The following is a 24,065-nucleotide window of genomic DNA, read 5'->3' on the forward strand; positions in this document are numbered from 1 at the left end:
TATACTCTGAGCATATATGAAATCTTTGCAAATTCAGTGTACACAAAGTCGCCAATGTAAGTCCTCAGTCCTTTTCAAAATCCAGTTTACTGGAGTAGAAAGCCAGTTCACCAAAAGATTTCTCATCATCCCCCCAACAGAAAGAGTACAATGTATTAAAAGTCAGAACAGCGCCACCTTTTTTTAGAAATGGCCGAGTTTTGCAGTGAAGCAGTCCTCGTTAGTATAGTGGCAAGTATCTCCGCCTGTCACGCGGAAGACCGGGGTTCGATTCCCCGACGAGGAGTCCATCTTTGTTTTCTACTCAATCTTCACAACAGGGCAAATCAGAAGTAATGCTCCAGTATGCAGCTCTCAAGGTTAGGCTTTAATCCCATCCCCCGAAACAACTGCCTTCAACCATTAATGTAGTAACAGTGGTACCTGGATCACAACAACCACACACAACCTGCCTGCTCTCTTTGAGAATGGGTCACATATTGCCACCATCAGATTGAGTCTAAACTGATGTTATTTGCTGGTTGCTTGCATGTAAGGCGTGTACCTCAAAAGTGAATATGCCACGTGGTCACAGCGTACATTGAGCCTTTACCCTATTGGTGACTTCAGTCCAGTTTTGAATCTCTCTTCTGAAATCTCAAAGGACTCCTTGTACCAAATTCTTATGAATCCGATTTGGCTCTTCTCATAAAAATACTTATGAGACTCGGTGGTTATGGTGTATTTTCCAGTGTCAGGCCAAAGGGGATCATGCTACGTCTGTTTCTGTAGTGTAGTGGTTATCACGTTCGCTTAACACGCGAAAGGTCCCCAGCTCGAAACTGGGCAGAAACAACTTCCTATGTCTCAACTATTTTCCAACACAGTGAGGTCAGAATGTTCTGGCAGAAAATGTATGTGACTCATAGCATCTCCATTCGCCATTGCTGTCATCCACATTGAGTGTGATTTTGCAGATGCGGCGTCGAATTTGAGAAACTCTAGGAATGGCAAACTTTCCGTTATCTCTCAGTCTGTCACTGCTTTGTCTGTCACCCTCAAGCTCAAGCCAAGGTCATGCAAGGCTCATCCCAGGGGTTTGAAAGCAGACACCAGCAAAGAGAGGAACCTCCCAAATGGAGGCAGCATTAGAGATTCTGAACTGCTTGTTGAACAGAAGACAGAGGTATGTTATGTCGCTTGTTTCTTCTCTTTGTGAGAGATTTGGGACAGTAAGCTATACTTCAGTTTTCACAAAGAGCTCAATGTAACAAATTCCTAACATTCGGATGTGGCTACTCTAACGAGAAAAACAAATTGGACCCACACGTATTTGTGGGTCAAGCAGAGGTGCTTGGTGACATGTCAGTTTCTGTAGTGTAGTGGTTATCACGTTCGCTTCACACGCGAAAGGTCCCCAGCTCGAAACTGGGCAGAAACATCTTTGTGCGATGATGCTTTAGTCAAACTACTTGGGACCCAACTTCTGTGTCTCCGTTTGATATACTGGGTTTCAGAGACTGTTGTTCCAAGGATCCATGAAGACAATAACACTTGATGTTTTTCACAGTGAGAGTTTTTTTAAAGATGTGGTGGCAACATTGAGAAAAAATTGGGATGGCAAGGCTTATTCCAGGGGTTTTGAAAGGAGACACCAGCAAAGAGAAGAACCTCCCAGATGACTATTAAGGCCCAGTTGGGTTCAGTATTCATCCCAAAGGCAGTATACTCTGAGCATATATGAAATCTTTGCAAATTCAGTGTACACAAAGTCGCCAATGTAAGTCCTCAGTCCTTTTCAAAATCCAGTTTACTGGAGTAGAAAGCCAGTTCACCAAAAGATTTCTCATCATCCCCCCAACAGAAAGAGTACAATGTATTAAAAGTCAGAACAGCGCCACCTTTTTTTAGAAATGGCCGAGTTTTGCAGTGAAGCAGTCCTCGTTAGTATAGTGGCAAGTATCTCCGCCTGTCACGCGGAAGACCGGGGTTCGATTCCCCGACGAGGAGTCCATCTTTGTTTTCTACTCAATCTTCACAACAGGGCAAATCAGAAGTAATGCTCCAGTATGCAGCTCTCAAGGTTAGGCTTTAATCCCATCCCCCGAAACAACTGCCTTCAACCATTAATGTAGTAACAGTGGTACCTGGATCACAACAACCACACACAACCTGCCTGCTCTCTTTGAGAATGGGTCACATATTGCCACCATCAGATTGAGTCTAAACTGATGTTATTTGCTGGTTGCTTGCATGTAAGGCGTGTACCTCAAAAGTGAATATGCCACGTGGTCACAGCGTACATTGAGCCTTTACCCTATTGGTGACTTCAGTCCAGTTTTGAATCTCTCTTCTGAAATCTCAAAGGACTCCTTGTACCAAATTCTTATGAATCCGATTTGGCTCTTCTCATAAAAATACTTATGAGACTCGGTGGTTATGGTGTATTTTCCAGTGTCAGGCCAAAGGGGATCATGCTACGTCTGTTTCTGTAGTGTAGTGGTTATCACGTTCGCTTAACACGCGAAAGGTCCCCAGCTCGAAACTGGGCAGAAACAACTTCCTATGTCTCAACTATTTTCCAACACAGTGAGGTCAGAATGTTCTGGCAGAAAATGTATGTGACTCATAGCATCTCCATTCGCCATTGCTGTCATCCACATTGAGTGTGATTTTGCAGATGCGGCGTCGAATTTGAGAAACTCTAGGAATGGCAAACTTTCCGTTATCTCTCAGTCTGTCACTGCTTTGTCTGTCACCCTCAAGCTCAAGCCAAGGTCATGCAAGGCTCATCCCAGGGGTTTGAAAGCAGACACCAGCAAAGAGAGGAACCTCCCAAATGGAGGCAGCATTAGAGATTCTGAACTGCTTGTTGAACAGAAGACAGAGGTATGTTATGTCGCTTGTTTCTTCTCTTTGTGAGAGATTTGGGACAGTAAGCTATACTTCAGTTTTCACAAAGAGCTCAATGTAACAAATTCCTAACATTCGGATGTGGCTACTCTAACGAGAAAAACAAATTGGACCCACACGTATTTGTGGGTCAAGCAGAGGTGCTTGGTGACATGTCAGTTTCTGTAGTGTAGTGGTTATCACGTTCGCTTCACACGCGAAAGGTCCCCAGCTCGAAACTGGGCAGAAACATCTTTGTGCGATGATGCTTTAGTCAAACTACTTGGGACCCAACTTCTGTGTCTCCGTTTGATATACTGGGTTTCAGAGACTGTTGTTCCAAGGATCCATGAAGACAATAACACTTGATGTTTTTCACAGTGAGAGTTTTTTTAAAGATGTGGTGGCAACATTGAGAAAAAATTGGGATGGCAAGGCTTATTCCAGGGGTTTTGAAAGGAGACACCAGCAAAGAGAAGAACCTCCCAGATGACTATTAAGGCCCAGTTGGGTTCAGTATTCATCCCAAAGGCAGTATACTCTGAGCATATATGAAATCTTTGCAAATTCAGTGTACACAAAGTCGCCAATGTAAGTCCTCAGTCCTTTTCAAAATCCAGTTTACTGGAGTAGAAAGCCAGTTCACCAAAAGATTTCTCATCATCCCCCCAACAGAAAGAGTACAATGTATTAAAAGTCAGAACAGCGCCACCTTTTTTTAGAAATGGCCGAGTTTTGCAGTGAAGCAGTCCTCGTTAGTATAGTGGCAAGTATCTCCGCCTGTCACGCGGAAGACCGGGGTTCGATTCCCCGACGAGGAGTCCATCTTTGTTTTCTACTCAATCTTCACAACAGGGCAAATCAGAAGTAATGCTCCAGTATGCAGCTCTCAAGGTTAGGCTTTAATCCCATCCCCCGAAACAACTGCCTTCAACCATTAATGTAGTAACAGTGGTACCTGGATCACAACAACCACACACAACCTGCCTGCTCTCTTTGAGAATGGGTCACATATTGCCACCATCAGATTGAGTCTAAACTGATGTTATTTGCTGGTTGCTTGCATGTAAGGCGTGTACCTCAAAAGTGAATAAGCCACGTGGTCACAGCGTACATTGAGCCTTTACCCTATTGGTGACTTCAGTCCAGTTTTGAATCTCTCTTCTGAAATCTCAAAGGACTCCTTGTACCAAATTCTTATGAATCCGATTTGGCTCTTCTCATAAAAATACTTATGAGACTCGGTGGTTATGGTGTATTTTCCAGTGTCAGGCCAAAGGGGATCATGCTACGTCTGTTTCTGTAGTGTAGTGGTTATCACGTTCGCTTAACACGCGAAAGGTCCCCAGCTCGAAACTGGGCAGAAACAACTTCCTATGTCTCAACTATTTTCCAACACAGTGAGGTCAGAATGTTCTGGCAGAAAATGTATGTGACTCATAGCATCTCCATTCGCCATTGCTGTCATCCACATTGAGCGTGATTTTGCAGTTGCGGCGTCGAATTTGAGAAACTCTAGGAATGGCAAACTTTCCGTTATCTCTCAGTCTGTCACTGCTTTGTCTGTCACCCTCAAGCTCAAGCCAAGGTCATGCACGGCTCATCCCAGGGGTTTGAAAGCAGACACCAGCAAAGAGAGGAACCTCCCAAATGGAAGCAGCATTAGAGATTCTGAACTGCTTGTTGAACAGAAGACAGAGGTATGTTATGTCGCTTGTTTCTTCTCTTTGTGAGAGATTTGGGACAGTAAGCTATACTTCAGTTTTCACAAAGAGCTCAATGTAACAAATTCCTAACATTCGGATGTGGCTACTCTAACGAGAAAAACAAATTGGACCCACACGTATTTGTGGGTCAAGCAGAGGTGCTTGGTGACATGTCAGTTTCTGTAGTGTAGTGGTTATCACGTTCGCTTCACACGCGAAAGGTCCCCAGCTCGAAACTGGGCAGAAACATCTTTGTGCGATGATGCTTTAGTCAAACTACTTGGGACCCAACTTCTGTGTCTCCGTTTGATATACTGGGTTTCAGAGACTGTTGTTCCAAGGATCCATGAAGACAATAACACTTGATGTTTTTCACAGTGAGAGTGTTTTTAAAGATGTGGTGGCAACATTGAGAAAAAATTGGGATGGCAAGGCTTATTCCAGGGGTTTTGAAAGGAGACACCAGCAAAGAGAAGAACCTCCCAGATGACTATTAAGGCCCAGTTGGGTTCAGTATTCATCCCAAATGCAGTATACTCTGAGCATATATGAAATCTTTGCAAATTCAGTGTACACAAAGTCGCCAATGTAAGTCCTCAGTCCTTTTCAAAATCCAGTTTACTGGAGTAGAAAGCCAGTTCACCAAAAGATTTCTCATCATCCCCCCAACAGAAAGAGTACAATGTATTAAAAGTCAGAACAGCGCCACCTTTTTTTAGAAATGGCCGAGTTTTGCAGTGAAGCAGTCCTCGTTAGTATAGTGGCAAGTATCTCCGCCTGTCACGCGGAAGACCGGGGTTCGATTCCCCGACGAGGAGTCCATCTTTGTTTTCTACTCAATCTTCACAACAGGGCAAATCAGAAGTAATGCTCCAGTATGTAGCTCTCAAGGTTAGGCTTTAATCCCATCCCCCGAAACAACTGCCTTCAACCATTAATGTAGTAACAGTGGTACCTGGATCACAACAACCACACACAACCTGCCTGCTCTCTTTGAGAATGGGTCACATATTGCCACCATCAGATTGAGTCTAAACTTATGTTATTTGCTGGTTGCTTGCATGTAAGGCGTGTACCTCAAAAGTGAATAAGCCACGTGGTCACAGCGTACATTGAGCCTTTACCCTATTGGTGACTTCAGTCCAGTTTTGAATCTCTCTTCTGAAATCTCAAAGGACTCCTTGTACCAAATTCTTATGAATCCGATTTGGCTCTTCTCATAAAAATACTTATGAGACTCGGTGGTTATGGTGTATTTTCCAGTGTCAGGCCAAAGGGGCTCATGCTACGTCTGTTTCTGTAGTGTAGTGGTTATCACGTTCGCTTAACACGCGAAAGGTCCCCAGCTCGAAACTGGGCAGAAACAACTTCCTATGTCTCAACTATTTTCCAACACAGTGAGGTCAGAATGTTCTGGCAGAAAATGTATGTGACTCATAGCATCTCCATTCGCCATTGCTGTCATCCACATTGAGCGTGATTTTGCAGATGCGGCGTCGAATTTGAGAAACTCTAGGAATGGCAAACTTTCCGTTATCTCTCAGTCTGTCACTGCTTTGTCTGTCACCCTCAAGCTCAAGCCAAGGTCATGCAAGGCTCATCCCAGGGGTTTGAAAGCAGACACCAGCAAAGAGAGGAACCTCCCAAATGGAAGCAGCATTAGAGATTCTGAACTGCTTGTTGAACAGAAGACAGAGGTATGTTATGTCGCTTGTTTCTTCTCTTTGTGAGAGATTTTGGACAGTAAGCTATACTTCAGTTTTCACAAAGAGCTCAATGTAACAAATTCCTAACATTCGGATGTGGCTACTCTAACGAGAAAAACAAATTGGACCCACACGTATTTGTGGGTCAAGCAGAGGTGCTTGGTGACATGTCAGTTTCTGTAGTGTAGTGGTTATCACGTTCGCTTCACACGCGAAAGGTCCCCAGCTTGAAACTGGGCAGAAACATCTTTGTGCGATGATGCTTTAGTCAAACTACTTGGGACCCAACTTCTGTGTCTCCGTTTGATATACTGGGTTTCAGAGACTGTTGTTCCAAGGATCCATGAAGACAATAACACTTGATGTTTTTCACAGTGAGAGTGTTTTTAAAGATGTGGTGGCAACATTGAGAAAAAATTGGGATGGCAAGGCTTATTCCAGGGGTTTTGAAAGGAGACACCAGCAAAGAGAAGAACCTCCCAGATGACTATTAAGGCCCAGTTGGGTTCAGTATTCATCCCAAATGCAGTATACTCTGAGCATATATGAAATCTTTGCAAATTCAGTGTACACAAAGTCGCCAATGTAAGTCCTCAGTCCTTTTCAAAATCCAGTTTACTGGAGTAGAAAGCCAGTTCACCAAAAGATTTCTCATCATCCCCCCAACAGAAAGAGTACAATGTATTAAAAGTCAGAACAGCGCCACCTTTTTTTAGAAATGGCCGAGTTTTGCAGTGAAGCAGTCCTCGTTAGTATAGTGGCAAGTATCTCCGCCTGTCACGCGGAAGACCGGGGTTCGATTCCCCGACGAGGAGTCCATCTTTGTTTTCTACTCAATCTTCACAACAGGGCAAATCAGAAGTAATGCTCCAGTATGCAGCTCTCAAGGTTAGGCTTTAATCCCATCCCCCGAAACAACTGCCTTCAACCATTAATGTAGTAACAGTGGTACCTGGATCACAACAACCACACACAACCTGCCTGCTCTCTTTGAGAATGGGTCACATATTGCCACCATCAGATTGAGTCTAAACTGATGTTATTTGCTGGTTGCTTGCATGTAAGGCGTGTACCTCAAAAGTGAATAAGCCACGTGGTCACAGCGTACATTGAGCCTTTACCCTATTGGTGACTTCAGTCCAGTTTTGAATCTCTCTTCTGAAATCTCAAAGGACTCCTTGTACCAAATTCTTATGAATCCGATTTGGCTCTTCTCATAAAAATACTTATGAGACTCGGTGGTTATGGTGTATTTTCCAGTGTCAGGCCAAAGGGGATCATGCTACGTCTGTTTCTGTAGTGTAGTGGTTATCACGTTCGCTTAACACGCGAAAGGTCCCCAGCTCGAAACTGGGCAGAAACAACTTCCTATGTCTCAGCTATTTGCCAACACAGTGAGGTCAGAATGTTCTGGCAGAAAATGTATGTGACTCATAGCATCTCCATTCGCCATTGCTGTCATCCACATTGAGTGTGATTTTGCAGATGCGGCGTCGAATTTGAGAAACTCTAGGAATGGCAAACTTTCCGTATTCTCTCAGTCTGTCACTGCTTTGTCTGTCACCCTCAAGCTCAAGCCAAGGTCATGCAAGGCTCATCCCAGGGGTTTGAAAGCAGACACCAGCAAAGAGAGGAACCTCCCAAATGGAAGCAGCATTAGAGATTCTGAACTGCTTGTTGAACAGAAGACAGAGGTATGTTATGTCGCTTGTTTCTTCTCTTTGTGAGAGATTTGGGACAGTAAGCTATACTTCAGTTTTCACAAAGAGCTCAATGTAACAAATTCCTAACATTCGGATGTGGCTACTCTAACGAGAAAAACAAATTGGACCCACACGTATTTGTGGGTCAAGCAGAGGTGCTTGGTGACATGTCAGTTTCTGTAGTGTAGTGGTTATCACGTTCGCTTCACACGCGAAAGGTCCCCAGCTCGAAACTGGGCAGAAACATCTTTGTGCGATGATGCTTTAGTCAAACTACTTGGGACCCAACTTCTGTGTCTCCGTTTGATATACTGGGTTTCAGAGACTGTTGTTCCAAGGATCCATGAAGACAATAACACTTGATGTTTTTCACAGTGAGAGTGTTTTTAAAGATGTGGTGGCAACATTGAGAAAAAATTGGGATGGCAAGGCTTATTCCAGGGGTTTTGAAAGGAGACACCAGCAAAGAGAAGAACCTCCCAGATGACTATTAAGGCCCAGTTGGGTTCAGTATTCATCCCAAATGCAGTATACTCTGAGCATATATGAAATCTTTGCAAATTCAGTGTACACAAAGTCGCCAATGTAAGTCCTCAGTCCTTTTCAAAATCCAGTTTACTGGAGTAGAAAGCCAGTTCACCAAAAGATTTCTCATCATCCCCCCAACAGAAAGAGTACAATGTATTAAAAGTCAGAACAGCGCCACCTTTTTTTAGAAATGGCCGAGTTTTGCAGTGAAGCAGTCCTCGTTAGTATAGTGGCAAGTATCTCCGCCTGTCACGCGGAAGACCGGGGTTCGATTCCCCGACGAGGAGTCCATCTTTGTTTTCTACTCAATCTTCACAACAGGGCAAATCAGAAGTAATGCTCCAGTATGTAGCTCTCAAGGTTAGGCTTTAATCCCATCCCCCGAAACAACTGCCTTCAACCATTAATGTAGTAACAGTGGTACCTGGATCACAACAACCACACACAACCTGCCTGCTCTCTTTGAGAATGGGTCACATATTGCCACCATCAGATTGAGTCTAAACTTATGTTATTTGCTGGTTGCTTGCATGTAAGGCGTGTACCTCAAAAGTGAATAAGCCACGTGGTCACAGCGTACATTGAGCCTTTACCCTATTGGTGACTTCAGTCCAGTTTTGAATCTCTCTTCTGAAATCTCAAAGGACTCCTTGTACCAAATTCTTATGAATCCGATTTGGCTCTTCTCATAAAAATACTTATGAGACTCGGTGGTTATGGTGTATTTTCCAGTGTCAGGCCAAAGGGGCTCATGCTACGTCTGTTTCTGTAGTGTAGTGGTTATCACGTTCGCTTAACACGCGAAAGGTCCCCAGCTCGAAACTGGGCAGAAACAACTTCCTATGTCTCAACTATTTTCCAACACAGTGAGGTCAGAATGTTCTGGCAGAAAATGTATGTGACTCATAGCATCTCCATTCGCCATTGCTGTCATCCACATTGAGTGTGATTTTGCAGATGCGGCGTCGAATTTGAGAAACTCTAGGAATGGCAAACTTTCCGTTATCTCTCAGTCTGTCACTTCTTTGTTTGTCACCCTCAAGCTCAAGCCAAGGTCATGCAAGGCTCAACCCAGGGGTTTGAAAGCAGACACCAGCAAAGAGAGGAACCTCCCAAATGGAAGCAGCATTAGAGATTCTGAACTGCTTGTTGAACAGAAGACAGAGGTATGTTATGTCGCTTGTTTCTTCTCTTTGTGAGAGATTTGGGACAGTAAGCTATACTTCAGTTTTCACAAAGAGCTCAATGTAACAAATTCCTAACATTCGGATGTGGCTACTCTAACGAGAAAAACAAATTGGACCCACACGTATTTGTGGGTCAAGCAGAGGTGCTTGGTGACATGTCAGTTTCTGTAGTGTAGTGGTTATCACGTTCGCTTCACACGCGAAAGGTCCCCAGCTCGAAACTGGGCAGAAACATCTTTGTGCGATGATGCTTTAGTCAAACTACTTGGGACCCAACTTCTGTGTCTCCGTTTGATATACTGGGTTTCAGAGACTGTTGTTCCAAGGATCCATGAAGACAATAACACTTGATGTTTTTCACAGTGAGAGTGTTTTTAAAGATGTGGTGGCAACATTGAGAAAAAATTGGGATGGCAAGGCTTATTCCAGGGGTTTTGAAAGGAGACACCAGCAAAGAGAAGAACCTCCCAGATGACTATTAAGGCCCAGTTGGGTTCAGTATTCATCACAAATGCAGTATACTCTGAGCATATATGAAATCTTTGCAAATTCAGTGTACACAAAGTCGCCAATGTAAGTCCTCAGTCCTTTTCAAAATCCAGTTTACTGGAGTAGAAAGCAAGTTCACCAAAAGATTTCTCATCATCCCCCCAACAGAAAGAGTACAATGTATTAAAAGTCAGAACAGCGCCACCTTTTTTTAGAAATGGCCGAGTTTTGCAGTGAAGCAGTCCTCGTTAGTATAGTGTCAAGTATCTCCGCCTGTCACGCGGAAGACCGGGGTTCGATTCCCCGACGAGGAGTCCATCTTTGTTTTCTACTCAATCTTCACAACAGGGCAAATCAGAAGTAATGCTCCAGTATGCAGCTCTCAAGGTTAGGGTTTAATCCCATCCCCCGAAACAACTGCCTTCAACCATTAATGTAGTAACAGTGGTACCTGGATCACAACAACCACACACAACCTGCCTGCTCTCTTTGAGAATGGGTCACATATTGCCACCATCAGATTGAGTCTAAACTGATGTTATTTGCTGGTTGCTTGCATGTAAGGCGTGTACCTCAAAAGTGAATAAGCCACGTGGTCACAGCGTACATTGAGCCTTTACCCTATTGGTGACTTCAGTCCAGTTTTGAATCTCTCTTCTGAAATCTCAAAGGACTCCTTGTACCAAATTCTTATGAATCCGATTTGGCTCTTCTCATAAAAATACTTATGAGACTCGGTGGTTATGGTGTATTTTCCAGTGTCAGGCCAAAGGGGATCATGCTACGTCTGTTTCTGTAGTGTAGTGGTTATCACGTTCGCTTAACACGCGAAAGGTCCCCAGCTCGAAACTGGGCAGAAACAACTTCCTATGTCTCAGCTATTTGCCAACACAGTGAGGTCAGAATGTTCTGGCAGAAAATGTATGTGACTCATAGCATCTCCATTCGCCATTGCTGTCATCCACATTGAGTGTGATTTTGCAGATGCGGCGTCGAATTTGAGAAACTCTAGGAATGGCAAACTTTCCGTATTCTCTCAGTCTGTCACTGCTTTGTCTGTCACCCTCAAGCTCAAGCCAAGGTCATGCAAGGCTCATCCCAGGGGTTTGAAAGCAGACACCAGCAAAGAGAGGAACCTCCCAAATGGAAGCAGCATTAGAGATTCTGAACTGCTTGTTGAACAGAAGACAGAGGTATGTTATGTCGCTTGTTTCTTCTCTTTGTGAGAGATTTGGGACAGTAAGCTATACTTCAGTTTTCACAAAGAGCTCAATGTAACAAATTCCTAACATTCGGATGTGGCTACTCTAACGAGAAAAACAAATTGGACCCACACGTATTTGTGGGTCAAGCAGAGGTGCTTGGTGACATGTCAGTTTCTGTAGTGTAGTGGTTATCACGTTCGCTTCACACGCGAAAGGTCCCCAGCTCGAAACTGGGCAGAAACATCTTTGTGCGATGATGCTTTAGTCAAACTACTTGGGACCCAACTTCTGTGTCTCCGTTTGATATACTGGGTTTCAGAGACTGTTGTTCCAAGGATCCATGAAGACAATAACACTTGATGTTTTTCACAGTGAGAGTGTTTTTAAAGATGTGGTGGCAACATTGAGAAAAAATTGGGATGGCAAGGCTTATTCCAGGGGTTTTGAAAGGAGACACCAGCAAAGAGAAGAACCTCCCAGATGACTATTAAGGCCCAGTTGGGTTCAGTATTCATCCCAAATGCAGTATACTCTGAGCATATATGAAATCTTTGCAAATTCAGTGTACACAAAGTCGCCAATGTAAGTCCTCAGTCCTTTTCAAAATCCAGTTTACTGGAGTAGAAAGCCAGTTCACCAAAAGATTTCTCATCATCCCCCCAACAGAAAGAGTACAATGTATTAAAAGTCAGAACAGCGCCACCTTTTTTTAGAAATGGCCGAGTTTTGCAGTGAAGCAGTCCTCGTTAGTATAGTGGCAAGTATCTCCGCCTGTCACGCGGAAGACCGGGGTTCGATTCCCCGACGAGGAGTCCATCTTTGTTTTCTACTCAATCTTCACAACAGGGCAAATCAGAAGTAATGCTCCAGTATGTAGCTCTCAAGGTTAGGCTTTAATCCCATCCCCCGAAACAACTGCCTTCAACCATTAATGTAGTAACAGTGGTACCTGGATCACAACAACCACACACAACCTGCCTGCTCTCTTTGAGAATGGGTCACATATTGCCACCATCAGATTGAGTCTAAACTTATGTTATTTGCTGGTTGCTTGCATGTAAGGCGTGTACCTCAAAAGTGAATAAGCCACGTGGTCACAGCGTACATTGAGCCTTTACCCTATTGGTGACTTCAGTCCAGTTTTGAATCTCTCTTCTGAAATCTCAAAGGACTCCTTGTACCAAATTCTTATGAATCCGATTTGGCTCTTCTCATAAAAATACTTATGAGACTCGGTGGTTATGGTGTATTTTCCAGTGTCAGGCCAAAGGGGCTCATGCTACGTCTGTTTCTGTAGTGTAGTGGTTATCACGTTCGCTTAACACGCGAAAGGTCCCCAGCTCGAAACTGGGCAGAAACAACTTCCTATGTCTCAACTATTTTCCAACACAGTGAGGTCAGAATGTTCTGGCAGAAAATGTATGTGACTCATAGCATCTCCATTCGCCATTGCTGTCATCCACATTGAGTGTGATTTTGCAGATGCGGCGTCGAATTTGAGAAACTCTAGGAATGGCAAACTTTCCGTTATCTCTCAGTCTGTCACTTCTTTGTTTGTCACCCTCAAGCTCAAGCCAAGGTCATGCAAGGCTCAACCCAGGGGTTTGAAAGCAGACACCAGCAAAGAGAGGAACCTCCCAAATGGAAGCAGCATTAGAGATTCTGAACTGCTTGTTGAACAGAAGACAGAGGTATGTTATGTCGCTTGTTTCTTCTCTTTGTGAGAGATTTGGGACAGTAAGCTATACTTCAGTTTTCACAAAGAGCTCAATGTAACAAATTCCTAACATTCGGATGTGGCTACTCTAACGAGAAAAACAAATTGGACCCACACGTATTTGTGGGTCAAGCAGAGGTGCTTGGTGACATGTCAGTTTCTGTAGTGTAGTGGTTATCACGTTCGCTTCACACGCGAAAGGTCCCCAGCTCGAAACTGGGCAGAAACATCTTTGTGCGATGATGCTTTAGTCAAACTACTTGGGACCCAACTTCTGTGTCTCCGTTTGATATACTGGGTTTCAGAGACTGTTGTTCCAAGGATCCATGAAGACAATAACACTTGATGTTTTTCACAGTGAGAGTGTTTTTAAAGATGTGGTGGCAACATTGAGAAAAAATTGGGATGGCAAGGCTTATTCCAGGGGTTTTGAAAGGAGACACCAGCAAAGAGAAGAACCTCCCAGATGACTATTAAGGCCCAGTTGGGTTCAGTATTCATCACAAATGCAGTATACTCTGAGCATATATGAAATCTTTGCAAATTCAGTGTACACAAAGTCGCCAATGTAAGTCCTCAGTCCTTTTCAAAATCCAGTTTACTGGAGTAGAAAGCAAGTTCACCAAAAGATTTCTCATCATCCCCCCAACAGAAAGAGTACAATGTATTAAAAGTCAGAACAGCGCCACCTTTTTTTAGAAATGGCCGAGTTTTGCAGTGAAGCAGTCCTCGTTAGTATAGTGTCAAGTATCTCCGCCTGTCACGCGGAAGACCGGGGTTCGATTCCCCGACGAGGAGTCCATCTTTGTTTTCTACTCAATCTTCACAACAGGGCAAATCAGAAGTAATGCTCCAGTATGCAGCTCTCAAGGTTAGGGTTTAATCCCATCCCCCGAAACAACTGCCTTCAACCATTAATGTAGTAACAGTGGTACCTGGATCACAACAACCACACACAACCTGCCTGCTCTCTTTGAGAATGGGTCACATATTGCCACCATCAGATTGAGTCTAAACTGATGTTATTTGCTGGTTGCTTGCATGTAAGGCGTGTACCTCAAAAGTGAATAAGCCACGTGGTCACAGCGTACATTGAGCCTTTACCCTATTGGTGACTTCAGTCCAGTTTTGAATCTCTCTTCTGAAATCTCAAAGGACTCCTTGTACCAAATTCTTATGAATCCGATTTGGCTCTTCTCATAAAAATACTTATGAGACTCGGTGGTTATGGTGTATTTTCCAGTGTCAGGCCAAAGGGGATCATGCTACGTCTGTTTCTGTAGTGTAGTGGTTATCACGTTCGCTTAACACGCGAAAGGTCCCCAGCTCGAAACTGGGCAGAAACAACTTCCTATGTCTCAACTATTTTCCAACACAGTGAGGTCAGAATGTTCTGGCAGCAAATGTATGTGACTCATAGTATCTCCATTCGCCATTGCTGTCATCCACATTGAGTGTGATTTTGCAGATGCGGCGTCGAATTTGAGAAACTCTAGGAATGGCAAACTTTCCGTTATCTCTCAGTCTGTCACTTCTTTGTCTGTCACCCTCAAGCTCAAGCCAAGGTCATGCAAGGCTCATCCCAGGGGTTTGAAAGCAGACACCAGCAAAGAGAGGAACCTCCCAAATGGAAGCAGCATTAGAGATTCTGAACTGCTTGTTGAACAGAAGACAGAGGTATGTTATGTCGCTTGTTTCTTCTCTTTGTGAGAGATTTGGGACAGTAAGCTATACTTCAGTTTTCACAAAGAGCTCAATGTAACAAATTCCTAACATTCGGATGTGGCTACTCTAACGAGAAAAACAAATTGGACCCACACGTATTTGTGGGTCAAGCAGAGGTGCTTGGTGACCTGTCAGTTTCTGTAGTGTAGTGGTTATCACGTTCGCTTCACACGCGAAAGGTCCCCAGCTCGAAACTGGGCAGAAACATCTTTGTGCGATGATGCTTTAGTCAAACTACTTGGGACCCAACTTCTGTGTCTCCGTTTGATATACTGGGTTTCAGAGACTGTTGTTCCAAGGATCCATGAAGACAATAACACTTGATGTTTTTCACAGTGAGAGTGTTTTTAAAGATGTGGTGGCAACATTGAGAAAAAATTGGGATGGCAAGGCTTATTCCAGGGGTTTTGAAAGGAGATACCAGCAAAGAGAAGAACCTCCCAGATGACTATTAAGGCCCAGTTGGGTTCAGTATTCATCCCAAATGCAGTATACTCTGAGCATATATGAAATCTTTGCAAATTCTGTGTACACAAAGTCGCCAATGTAAGTCCTCAGTCCTTTTCAAAATCCAGTTTACTGGAGTAGAAAGCCAGTTCACCAAAAGATTTCTCATCATCCCCCCAACAGAAAGAGTACAATGTATTAAAAGTCAGAACAGCGCCACCTTTTTTTATAAATGGCCGAGTTTTGCAGTGAAGCAGTCCTCGTTAGTATAGTGGCAAGTATCTCCGCCTGTCACGCGGAAGACCGGGGTTCGATTCCCCGATGAGGAGTCCATCTTTGTTTTCTACTCAATCTTCACAACAGGGCAAATCAGAAGTAATGCTCCAGTATGCAGCTCTCAAGGTTAGGCTTTAATCCCATCCCCCGAAACAACTGCCTTCAACCATTAATGTAGTAACAGTGGTACCTGGATCACAACAACCACACACAACCTGCCTGCTCTCTTTGAGAATGGGTCACATATTGCCACCATCAGATTGAGTCTAAACTGATGTTGTTTGCTGGTTGCTTGCATGTAAGGCGTGTACCTCAAAAGTGAATAAGCCACGTGGTCACAGCGTACATTGAGCCTTTACCCTATTGGTGACTTCAGTCCAGTTTTGAATCTCTCTTCTGAAATCTCAAAGGACTCCTTGAACCAAATTCTTATGAATCCGATTTGGCTCTTCTCATAATAATACTTATGAGACTCGGTGGTTATGGTGTATTTTCCAGTGTCAGGCCAAAGGGGATCATGCTACGTCTGTTTCTGTAGTGTAGTGGTTATCACGTTCGCTTAACACGCGAAAGGTCCCCAGCTCGAAACTGGGCAGAAACAACTTCCTATGTCTCAACTATTTTCCAACACAGTGAGGTCAGAATGTTCTGGCAGAAAATGTATGTGACTCATAGCATCTCCATTCGCCATTGCTGTCATCCACATTGAGTGTGATTTTGCAGATGCGGCGTCGAATTTGAGAAACTCTAGGAATGGCAAACTTTCCGTTATCTCTCAGTCTGTCACTGCTTTGTCTGTCACCCTCAAGCTCAAGCCAAGGTCATGCAAGGCTCATCCCAGGGGTTTGAAAGCAGACACCAGCAAAGAGAGGAACCTCCCAAATGGAAGCAGCATTAGAGATTCTGAACTGCTTGTTGAACAGAAGACAGAGGTATGTTATGTCGCTTGTTTCTTCTCTTTGTGAGAGATTTGGGACAGTAAGCTATACTTCAGTTTTCACAAAGAGCTCAATGTAACAAATTCCTAACATTCGGATGTGGCTACTCTAACGAGAAAAAATAAAAATTGGACCCACACGTATTTGTGGGTCAAGCAGAGGTGCTTGGTGACATGTCAGTTTCTGTAGTGTAGTGGTTATCACGTTCGCTTCACACGCGAAAGGTCCCCAGCTCGAAACTGGGCAGAAACATCTTTGTGCGATGATGCTTTAGTCAAACTACTTGGGACCCAACTTCTGTGTCTCCGTTTGATATACTGGGTTTCAGAGACTGTTGTTCCAAGGATCCATGAAGACAATAACACTTGATGTTTTTCACAGTGAGAGTGTTTTTAAAGATGTGTTGGCAACATTGAGAAAAAATTGGGATGGCAAGGCTTATTCCAGGGGTTTTGAAAGGAGACACCAGCAAAGAGAAGAACCTCCCAGATGACTCTTAAGGCCCAGTTGGGTTCAGTATTCATCCCAAATGCAGTATACTATGAGCATATATGAAATCTTTGCAAATTCAGTGTACACAAAGTCGCCAATGTAAGTCCTCAGTCCTTTTCAAAATCCAGTTTACTGGAGTAGAAAGCCAGTTCACCAAAAGATTTCTCATCATCCCCCCAACAGAAAGAGTACAATGTATTAAAAGTCAGAACAGCGCCACCTTTTTTTAGAAATGGCCGAGTTTTGCAGTGAAGCAGTCCTCGTTAGTATAGTGGCAAGTATCTCCGCCTGTCACGCGGAAGACCGGGGTTCGATTCCCCGACGAGGAGTCCATCTTTGTTTTCTACTCAATCTTCACAACAGGGCAAATCAGAAGTAATCCTCCAGTATGCAGCTCTCAAGGTTAGGCTTTAATCCCATCCCCCGAAACAACTGCCTTCAACCATTAATGTAGTAACAGTGGTACCTGGATCACAACAACCACACACAACCTGCCTGCTCTCTTTGAGAATGGGTCACATATTGCCACCATCAGATTGAGTCTAAACTGATGTTATTTGCTGGTTGCTTGCATGTAAGGCGTGTACCTCAAAAGTGAATAAGTCACGTGGTCACAGCGTACATTGAGCCTTTACCCTATTGGTGACTTCAGTCCAGTTTTGAATCTCTCTTCTGAAATCTCAAAGGACTCCTTGTACCAAATTCTTATGAATCCGATTTGGCTCTTCTCATAAAAATACTTATGAGACTCGGTGGTTATGGTGTATTTTCCAGTGTCAGGCCAAAGGGGATCATGCTACGTCTGTTTCTGTAGTGTAGTGGTTATCACGTTCGCTTAACACGCGAAAGGTCCCCAGCTCGAAAATGGGCAGAAACAACTTCCTATGTCTCAACTTTTTTCCAACATAGTGAGGTCAGAATGTTCTGGCAGAAAATGTATGTGACTCATAGCATCTCCATTCGCCATTGCTGTCATCCACATTGAGTGTGATTTTGCAGATGCGGCGTCGAATTTGAGAAACTCTAGGAATGGCAAACTTTCCGTTATCTCTCAGTCTGTCACTGCTTTGTCTGTCACCCTCAAGCTCAAGCCAAGGTCATGCAAGGCTCATCCCAGGGGTTTGAAAGCAGACACCAGCAAAGAGAGGAACCTCCCAAATGGAAGCAGCATTAGAGATTCTGAACTGCTTGTTGAACAGAAGACAGAGGTATGTTATGTCGCTTGTTTCTTCTCTTTGTGGGAGATTTGGGACAGTAAGCTATACTTCAGTTTTCACAAAGAGCTCAATGTAACAAATTCCTAACATTCGGATGTGGCTACTCTAACGAGAAAAACAAATTGGACCCACACGTATTTGTGGGTCAAGCAGAGGTGCTTGGTGACATGTCAGTTTCTGTAGTGTAGTGGTTATCACGTTCGCTTCACACGCGAAAGGTCCCCAGCTCGAAACTGGGCAGAAACATCTTTGTGCGATGATGCTTTAGTCAAACTACTTGGGACCCAACTTCTGTGTCTCCGTTTGATATACTGGGTTTCAGAGACTGTTGTTCCAAGGATCCATGAAGACAATAACACTTGATGTTTTTCACAGTGAGAGTGTTTTTAAAGATGTGGTGGCAACATTGAGAAAAAATTGGGATGGCAAGGCTTATTCCAGGGGTTTTGAAAGGAGACACCAGCAAAGAGAAGAACCTCCCAGATGACTATTAAGGCCCAGTTGGGTTCAGTATTCATCCCAAATGCAGTATACTCTGAGCATATATGAAATCTTTGCAAATTCAGTGTACACAAAGTCGCCAATGTAAGTCCTCAGTCCTTTTCAAAATCCAGTTTACTGGAGTAGAAAGCCAGTTCACCAAAAGATTTCTCATCATCCCCCCAACAGAAAGAGTACAATGTATTAAAAGTCAGAACAGCGCCACCTTTTTTTAGAAATGGCCGAGTTTTGCAGTGAAGCAGTCCTCGTTAGTATAGTGGCAAGTATCTCCGCCTGTCACGCGGAAGACCGGGGTTCGATTCCCCGACGAGGAGTCCATCTTTGTTTTCTACTCAATCTTCACAACAGGGCAAATCAGAAGTAATCCTCCAGTATGCAGCTCTCAAGGTTAGGCTTTAATCCCATCCCCCGAAACAACTGCCTTCAACCATTAATGTAGTAACAGTGGTACCTGGATCACAACAACCACACACAACCTGCCTGCTCTCTTTGAGAATGGGTCACATATTGCCACCATCAGATTGAGTCTAAACTGATGTTATTTGCTGGTTGCTTGCATGTAAGGCGTGTACCTCAAAAGTGAATAAGTCACGTGGTCACAGCGTACATTGAGCCTTTACCCTATTGGTGACTTCAGTCCAGTTTTGAATCTCTCTTCTGAAATCTCAAAGGACTCCTTGTACCAAATTCTTATGAATCCGATTTGGCTCTTCTCATAAAAATACTTATGAGACTCGGTGGTTATGGTGTATTTTCCAGTGTCAGGCCAAAGGGGATCATGCTACGTCTGTTTCTGTAGTGTAGTGGTTATCACGTTCGCTTAACACGCGAAAGGTCCCCAGCTCGAAAATGGGTAGAAACAACTTCCTATGTCTCAACTTTTTTCCAACATAGTGAGGTCAGAATGTTCTGGCAGAAAATGTATGTGACTCATAGCATCTCCATTCGCCATTGCTGTCATCCACATTGAGTGTGATTTTGCAGATGCGGCGTCGAATTTGAGAAACTCTAGGAATGGCAAACTTTCCGTTATCTCTCAGTCTGTCACTGCTTTGTCTGTCACCCTCAAGCTCAAGCCAAGGTCATGCAAGGCTCATCCCAGGGGTTTGAAAGCAGACACCAGCAAAGAGAGGAACCTCCCAAATGGAAGCAGCATTAGAGATTCTGAACTGCTTGTTGAACAGAAGACAGAGGTATGTTATGTCGCTTGTTTCTTCTCTTTGTGGGAGATTTGGGACAGTAAGCTATACTTCAGTTTTCACAAAGAGCTCAATGTAACAAATTCCTAACATTCGGATGTGGCTACTCTAACGAGAAAAACAAATTGGACCCACACGTATTTGTGGGTCAAGCAGAGGTGCTTGGTGACATGTCAGTTTCTGTAGTGTAGTGGTTATCACGTTCGCTTCACACGCGAAAGGTCCCCAGCTCGAAACTGGGCAGAAACATCTTTGTGCGATGATGCTTTAGTCAAACTACTTGGGACCCAACTTCTGTGTCTCCGTTTGATATACTGGGTTTCAGAGACTGTTGTTCCAAGGATCCATGAAGACAATAACACTTGATGTTTTTCACAGTGAGAGTGTTTTTAAAGATGTGGTGGCAACATTGAGAAAAAATTGGGATGGCAAGGCTTATTCCAGGGGTTTTGAAAGGAGACACCAGCAAAGAGAAGAACCTCCCAGATGACTATTAAGGCCCAGTTGGGTTCAGTATTCATCCCAAATGCAGTATACTCTGAGCATATATGAAATCTTTGCAAATTCAGTGTACACAAAGTCGCCAATGTAAGTCCTCAGTCCTTTTCAAAATCCAGTTTACTGGAGTAGAAAGCCAGTTCACCAAAAGATTTCTCATCATCCCCCCAACAGAAAGAGTACAATGTATTAAAAGTCAGAACAGCGCCACCTTTTTTTAGAAATGGCCGAGTTTTGCAGTGAAGCAGTCCTCGTTAGTATAGTGTCAAGTATCTCCGCCTGTCACGCGGAAGACCGGGGTTCGATTCCCCGACGAGGAGTCCATCTTTGTTTTCTACTCAATCTTCACAACAGGGCAAATCAGAAGTAATGCTCCAGTATGCAGCTCTCAAGGTTAGGCTTTAATCCCATCCCCCGAAACAACTGCCTTCAACCATTAATGTAGTAACAGTGGTACCTGGATCACAACAACCACACACAACCTGCCTGCTCTCTTTGAGAATGGGTCACATATTGCCACCATCAGATTGAGTCTAAACTGATGTTATTTGCTGGTTGCTTGCATGTAAGGCGTGTACCTCAAAAGTGAATAAGCCACGTGGTCACAGCGTACATTGAGCCTTTACCCTATTGGTGACTTCAGTCCAGTTTTGAATCTCTCTTCTGAAATCTCAAAGGACTCCTTGTACCAAATTCTTATGAATCCGATTTGGCTCTTCTCATAAAAATACTTATGAGACTCGGTGGTTATGGTGTATTTTCCAGTGTCAGGCCAAAGGGGATCATGCTACGTCTGTTTCTGTAGTGTAGTGGTTATCACGTTCGCTTAACACGCGAAAGGTCCCCAGCTCGAAACTGGGCAGAAACAACTTCCTATGTCTCAGCTATTTGCCAACACAGTGAGGTCAGAATGTTCTGGCAGAAAATGTATGTGACTCATAGCATCTCCATTCGCCATTGCTGTCATCCACATTGAGTGTGATTTTGCAGATGCGGCGTCGAATTTGAGAAACTCTAGGAATGGCAAACTTTCCGTTATCTCTCAGTCTGTCACTGCTTTGTCTGTCACCCTCAAGCTCAAGCCAAGGTCATGCAAGGCTCATCCCAGGGGTTTGAAAGCAGACACCAGCAAAGAGAGGAACCTCCCAAATGGAAGCAGCATTAGAGATTCTGAACTGCTTGTTGAACAGAAGACAGAGGTATGTTATGTCGCTTGTTTCTTCTCTTTGTGAGAGATTTGGGACAGTAAGCTATACTTCAGTTTTCACAAAGAGCTCAATGTAACAAATTCCTAACATTCGGATGTGGCTACTCTAACGAGAAAAACAAATTGGACCCACACGTATTTGTGGGTCAAGCAGAGGTGCTTGGTGACATGTCAGTTTCTGTAGTGTAGTGGTTATCACGTTCGCTTCACACGCGAAAGGTCCCCAGCTCGAAACTGGGCAGAAACATCTTTGTGCGATGATGCTTTAGTCAAACTACTTGGGACCCAACTTCTGTGTCTCCGTTTGATATACTGGGTTTCAGAGACTGTTGTTCCAAGGATCCATGAAGACAATAACACTTGATGTTTTTCACAGTGAGAGTGTTTTTAAAGATGTGGTGGCAACATTGAGAAAAAATTGGGATGGCAAGGCTTATTCCAGGGGTTTTGAAAGGAGACACCAGCAAAGAGAAGAACCTCCCAGATGACTATTAAGGCCCAGTTGGGTTCAGTATTCATCCCAAATGCAGTATACTCTGAGCATATATGAAATCTTTGCAAATTCAGTGTACACAAAGTCGCCAATGTAAGTCCTCAGTCCTTTTCAAAATCCAGTTTACTGGAGTAGAAAGCCAGTTCACCAAAAGATTTCTCATCATCCCCCCAACAGAAAGAGTACAATGTATTAAAAGTCAGAACAGCGCCACCTTTTTTTAGAAATGGCCGAGTTTTGCAGTGAAGCAGTCCTCGTTAGTATAGTGGCAAGTATCTCCGCCTGTCACGCGGAAGACCGGGGTTCGATTCCCTGACGAGGAGTCCATCTTTGTTTTCTACTCAATCTTCACAACAGGGCAAATCAGAAGTAATGCTCCAGTATGCAGCTCTCAAGGTTAGGCTTTAATCCCATCCCCCGAAACAACTGCCTTCAACCATTAATGTAGTAACAGTGGTACCTGGATCACAACAACCACACACAACCTGCCTGCTCTCTTTGAGAATGGGTCACATATTGCCACCATCAGATTGAGTCTAAACTGATGTTATTTGCTGGTTGCTTGCATGTAAGGCGTGTACCTCAAAAGTGAATAAGCCACGTGGTCACAGCGTACATTGAGCCTTTACCCTATTGGTGACTTCAGTCCAGTTTTGAATCTCTCTTCTGAAATCTCAAAGGACTCCTTGTACCAAATTCTTATGAATCCGATTTGGCTCTTCTCATAAAAATACTTATGAGACTCGGTGGTTATGGTGTATTTTCCAGTGTCAGGCCAAAGGGGATCATGCTACGTCTGTTTCTGTAGTGTAGTGGTTATCACGTTCGCTTAACACGCGAAAGGTCCCCAGCTCGAAACTGGGCAGAAACAACTTCCTATGTCTCAGCTATTTGCCAACACAGTGAGGTCAGAATGTTCTGGCAGAAAATGTATGTGACTCATAGCATCTCCATTCGCCATTGCTGTCATCCACATTGAGTGTGATTTTGCAGATGCGGCGTCGAATTTGAGAAACTCTAGGAATGGCAAACTTTCCGTTATCTCTCAGTCTGTCACTGCTTTGTCTGTCACCCTCAAGCTCAAGCCAAGGTCATGCAAGGCTCATCCCAGGGGTTTGAAAGCAGACACCAGCAAAGAGAGGAACCTCCCAAATGGAAGCAGCATTAGAGATTCTGAACTGCTTGTTGAACAGAAGACAGAGGTATGTTATGTCGCTTGTTTCTTCTCTTTGTGAGAGATTTGGGACAGTAAGCTATACTTCAGTTTTCACAAAGAGCTCAATGTAACAAATTCCTAACATTCGGATGTGGCTACTCTAACGAGAAAAACAAATTGGACCCACACGTATTTGTGGGTCAAGCAGAGGTGCTTGGTGACGTGTCAGTTTCTGTAGTGTAGTGGTTATCACGTTCGCTTCACACGCGAAAGGTCCCCAGCTCGAAACTGGGCAGAAACATCTTTGTGCGATGATGCTTTAGTCAAACTACTTGGGACCCAACTTCTGTGTCTCCGTTTGATATACTGGGTTTCAGAGACTGTTGTTCCAAGGATCCATGAAGACAATAACACTTGATGTTTTTCACAGTGAGAGTGTTTTTAAAGATGTGGTGGCAACATTGAGAAAAAATTGGGATGGCAAGGCTTATTCCAGGGGTTTTGAAAGGAGACACCAGCAAAGAGAAGAACCTCCCAGATGACTATTAAGGCCCAGTTGGGTTCAGTATTCATCCCAAATGCAGTATACTCTGAGCATATATGAAATCTTTGCAAATTCAGTGTACACAAAGTCGCCAATGTAAGTCCTCAGTTCTTTTCAAAATCCAGTTTACTGGAGTAGAAAGCCAGTTCACCAAAAGATTTCTCATCATCCCCCCAACAGAAAGAGTACAATGTATTAAAAGTCAGAACAGCGCCACCTTTTTTTAGAAATGGCCGAGTTTTGCAGTGAAGCAGTCCTCG

At 43.8% G+C, this 24,065-nt stretch overlaps 34 non-coding genes across 34 annotated transcripts; all 34 read left to right on the plus strand.

Moving 5' to 3' along the window:
• Positions 1–214: 214 nt before the first annotated feature.
• trnad-guc (transfer RNA aspartic acid (anticodon GUC)) lies at positions 215–286 on the plus strand. Its single transcript has one exon. It is a non-coding gene; the product is annotated as a tRNA-Asp (tRNA).
• A 475-nt stretch (positions 287–761) lies between these two features.
• On the plus strand, positions 762–834 carry trnav-aac (transfer RNA valine (anticodon AAC)). Its single transcript has one exon. It is a non-coding gene; the product is annotated as a tRNA-Val (tRNA).
• A 513-nt stretch (positions 835–1,347) lies between these two features.
• trnav-cac (transfer RNA valine (anticodon CAC)) lies at positions 1,348–1,420 on the plus strand. Its single transcript has one exon. It is a non-coding gene; the product is annotated as a tRNA-Val (tRNA).
• Positions 1,421–1,917: 497 nt separating this feature from the next.
• On the plus strand, positions 1,918–1,989 carry trnad-guc (transfer RNA aspartic acid (anticodon GUC)). Its single transcript has one exon. It is a non-coding gene; the product is annotated as a tRNA-Asp (tRNA).
• A 475-nt stretch (positions 1,990–2,464) lies between these two features.
• trnav-aac (transfer RNA valine (anticodon AAC)) lies at positions 2,465–2,537 on the plus strand. Its single transcript has one exon. It is a non-coding gene; the product is annotated as a tRNA-Val (tRNA).
• Positions 2,538–3,050: 513 nt separating this feature from the next.
• On the plus strand, positions 3,051–3,123 carry trnav-cac (transfer RNA valine (anticodon CAC)). Its single transcript has one exon. It is a non-coding gene; the product is annotated as a tRNA-Val (tRNA).
• Positions 3,124–3,620: 497 nt separating this feature from the next.
• trnad-guc (transfer RNA aspartic acid (anticodon GUC)) lies at positions 3,621–3,692 on the plus strand. Its single transcript has one exon. It is a non-coding gene; the product is annotated as a tRNA-Asp (tRNA).
• A 475-nt stretch (positions 3,693–4,167) lies between these two features.
• trnav-aac (transfer RNA valine (anticodon AAC)) lies at positions 4,168–4,240 on the plus strand. The gene has a single exon. It is a non-coding gene; the product is annotated as a tRNA-Val (tRNA).
• A 513-nt stretch (positions 4,241–4,753) lies between these two features.
• Positions 4,754–4,826, plus strand: trnav-cac (transfer RNA valine (anticodon CAC)). The gene has a single exon. It is a non-coding gene; the product is annotated as a tRNA-Val (tRNA).
• Positions 4,827–5,323: 497 nt separating this feature from the next.
• Positions 5,324–5,395, plus strand: trnad-guc (transfer RNA aspartic acid (anticodon GUC)). Its single transcript has one exon. It is a non-coding gene; the product is annotated as a tRNA-Asp (tRNA).
• A 475-nt stretch (positions 5,396–5,870) lies between these two features.
• Positions 5,871–5,943, plus strand: trnav-aac (transfer RNA valine (anticodon AAC)). The gene has a single exon. It is a non-coding gene; the product is annotated as a tRNA-Val (tRNA).
• Positions 5,944–7,026: 1,083 nt separating this feature from the next.
• Positions 7,027–7,098, plus strand: trnad-guc (transfer RNA aspartic acid (anticodon GUC)). Its single transcript has one exon. It is a non-coding gene; the product is annotated as a tRNA-Asp (tRNA).
• A 475-nt stretch (positions 7,099–7,573) lies between these two features.
• On the plus strand, positions 7,574–7,646 carry trnav-aac (transfer RNA valine (anticodon AAC)). Its single transcript has one exon. It is a non-coding gene; the product is annotated as a tRNA-Val (tRNA).
• Positions 7,647–8,159: 513 nt separating this feature from the next.
• On the plus strand, positions 8,160–8,232 carry trnav-cac (transfer RNA valine (anticodon CAC)). Its single transcript has one exon. It is a non-coding gene; the product is annotated as a tRNA-Val (tRNA).
• A 497-nt stretch (positions 8,233–8,729) lies between these two features.
• trnad-guc (transfer RNA aspartic acid (anticodon GUC)) lies at positions 8,730–8,801 on the plus strand. The gene has a single exon. It is a non-coding gene; the product is annotated as a tRNA-Asp (tRNA).
• Positions 8,802–9,276: 475 nt separating this feature from the next.
• trnav-aac (transfer RNA valine (anticodon AAC)) lies at positions 9,277–9,349 on the plus strand. The gene has a single exon. It is a non-coding gene; the product is annotated as a tRNA-Val (tRNA).
• Positions 9,350–9,862: 513 nt separating this feature from the next.
• On the plus strand, positions 9,863–9,935 carry trnav-cac (transfer RNA valine (anticodon CAC)). Its single transcript has one exon. It is a non-coding gene; the product is annotated as a tRNA-Val (tRNA).
• A 1,044-nt stretch (positions 9,936–10,979) lies between these two features.
• On the plus strand, positions 10,980–11,052 carry trnav-aac (transfer RNA valine (anticodon AAC)). The gene has a single exon. It is a non-coding gene; the product is annotated as a tRNA-Val (tRNA).
• A 513-nt stretch (positions 11,053–11,565) lies between these two features.
• On the plus strand, positions 11,566–11,638 carry trnav-cac (transfer RNA valine (anticodon CAC)). Its single transcript has one exon. It is a non-coding gene; the product is annotated as a tRNA-Val (tRNA).
• Positions 11,639–12,135: 497 nt separating this feature from the next.
• Positions 12,136–12,207, plus strand: trnad-guc (transfer RNA aspartic acid (anticodon GUC)). The gene has a single exon. It is a non-coding gene; the product is annotated as a tRNA-Asp (tRNA).
• Positions 12,208–12,682: 475 nt separating this feature from the next.
• Positions 12,683–12,755, plus strand: trnav-aac (transfer RNA valine (anticodon AAC)). Its single transcript has one exon. It is a non-coding gene; the product is annotated as a tRNA-Val (tRNA).
• A 513-nt stretch (positions 12,756–13,268) lies between these two features.
• On the plus strand, positions 13,269–13,341 carry trnav-cac (transfer RNA valine (anticodon CAC)). The gene has a single exon. It is a non-coding gene; the product is annotated as a tRNA-Val (tRNA).
• A 1,044-nt stretch (positions 13,342–14,385) lies between these two features.
• On the plus strand, positions 14,386–14,458 carry trnav-aac (transfer RNA valine (anticodon AAC)). Its single transcript has one exon. It is a non-coding gene; the product is annotated as a tRNA-Val (tRNA).
• Positions 14,459–14,971: 513 nt separating this feature from the next.
• trnav-cac (transfer RNA valine (anticodon CAC)) lies at positions 14,972–15,044 on the plus strand. The gene has a single exon. It is a non-coding gene; the product is annotated as a tRNA-Val (tRNA).
• A 1,044-nt stretch (positions 15,045–16,088) lies between these two features.
• On the plus strand, positions 16,089–16,161 carry trnav-aac (transfer RNA valine (anticodon AAC)). The gene has a single exon. It is a non-coding gene; the product is annotated as a tRNA-Val (tRNA).
• Positions 16,162–16,677: 516 nt separating this feature from the next.
• On the plus strand, positions 16,678–16,750 carry trnav-cac (transfer RNA valine (anticodon CAC)). The gene has a single exon. It is a non-coding gene; the product is annotated as a tRNA-Val (tRNA).
• Positions 16,751–17,247: 497 nt separating this feature from the next.
• trnad-guc (transfer RNA aspartic acid (anticodon GUC)) lies at positions 17,248–17,319 on the plus strand. The gene has a single exon. It is a non-coding gene; the product is annotated as a tRNA-Asp (tRNA).
• A 1,061-nt stretch (positions 17,320–18,380) lies between these two features.
• On the plus strand, positions 18,381–18,453 carry trnav-cac (transfer RNA valine (anticodon CAC)). The gene has a single exon. It is a non-coding gene; the product is annotated as a tRNA-Val (tRNA).
• Positions 18,454–18,950: 497 nt separating this feature from the next.
• Positions 18,951–19,022, plus strand: trnad-guc (transfer RNA aspartic acid (anticodon GUC)). Its single transcript has one exon. It is a non-coding gene; the product is annotated as a tRNA-Asp (tRNA).
• A 1,061-nt stretch (positions 19,023–20,083) lies between these two features.
• On the plus strand, positions 20,084–20,156 carry trnav-cac (transfer RNA valine (anticodon CAC)). The gene has a single exon. It is a non-coding gene; the product is annotated as a tRNA-Val (tRNA).
• A 1,044-nt stretch (positions 20,157–21,200) lies between these two features.
• Positions 21,201–21,273, plus strand: trnav-aac (transfer RNA valine (anticodon AAC)). Its single transcript has one exon. It is a non-coding gene; the product is annotated as a tRNA-Val (tRNA).
• Positions 21,274–21,786: 513 nt separating this feature from the next.
• Positions 21,787–21,859, plus strand: trnav-cac (transfer RNA valine (anticodon CAC)). Its single transcript has one exon. It is a non-coding gene; the product is annotated as a tRNA-Val (tRNA).
• A 1,044-nt stretch (positions 21,860–22,903) lies between these two features.
• trnav-aac (transfer RNA valine (anticodon AAC)) lies at positions 22,904–22,976 on the plus strand. The gene has a single exon. It is a non-coding gene; the product is annotated as a tRNA-Val (tRNA).
• Positions 22,977–23,489: 513 nt separating this feature from the next.
• Positions 23,490–23,562, plus strand: trnav-cac (transfer RNA valine (anticodon CAC)). Its single transcript has one exon. It is a non-coding gene; the product is annotated as a tRNA-Val (tRNA).
• Positions 23,563–24,065: the final 503 nt, after the last annotated feature.

This window comes from Limanda limanda, chromosome 4, assembly GCF_963576545.1.
Source record: "Limanda limanda chromosome 4, fLimLim1.1, whole genome shotgun sequence".
In the NCBI taxonomy this organism is placed as follows: Eukaryota; Metazoa; Chordata; class Actinopteri; order Pleuronectiformes; family Pleuronectidae; genus Limanda; species Limanda limanda.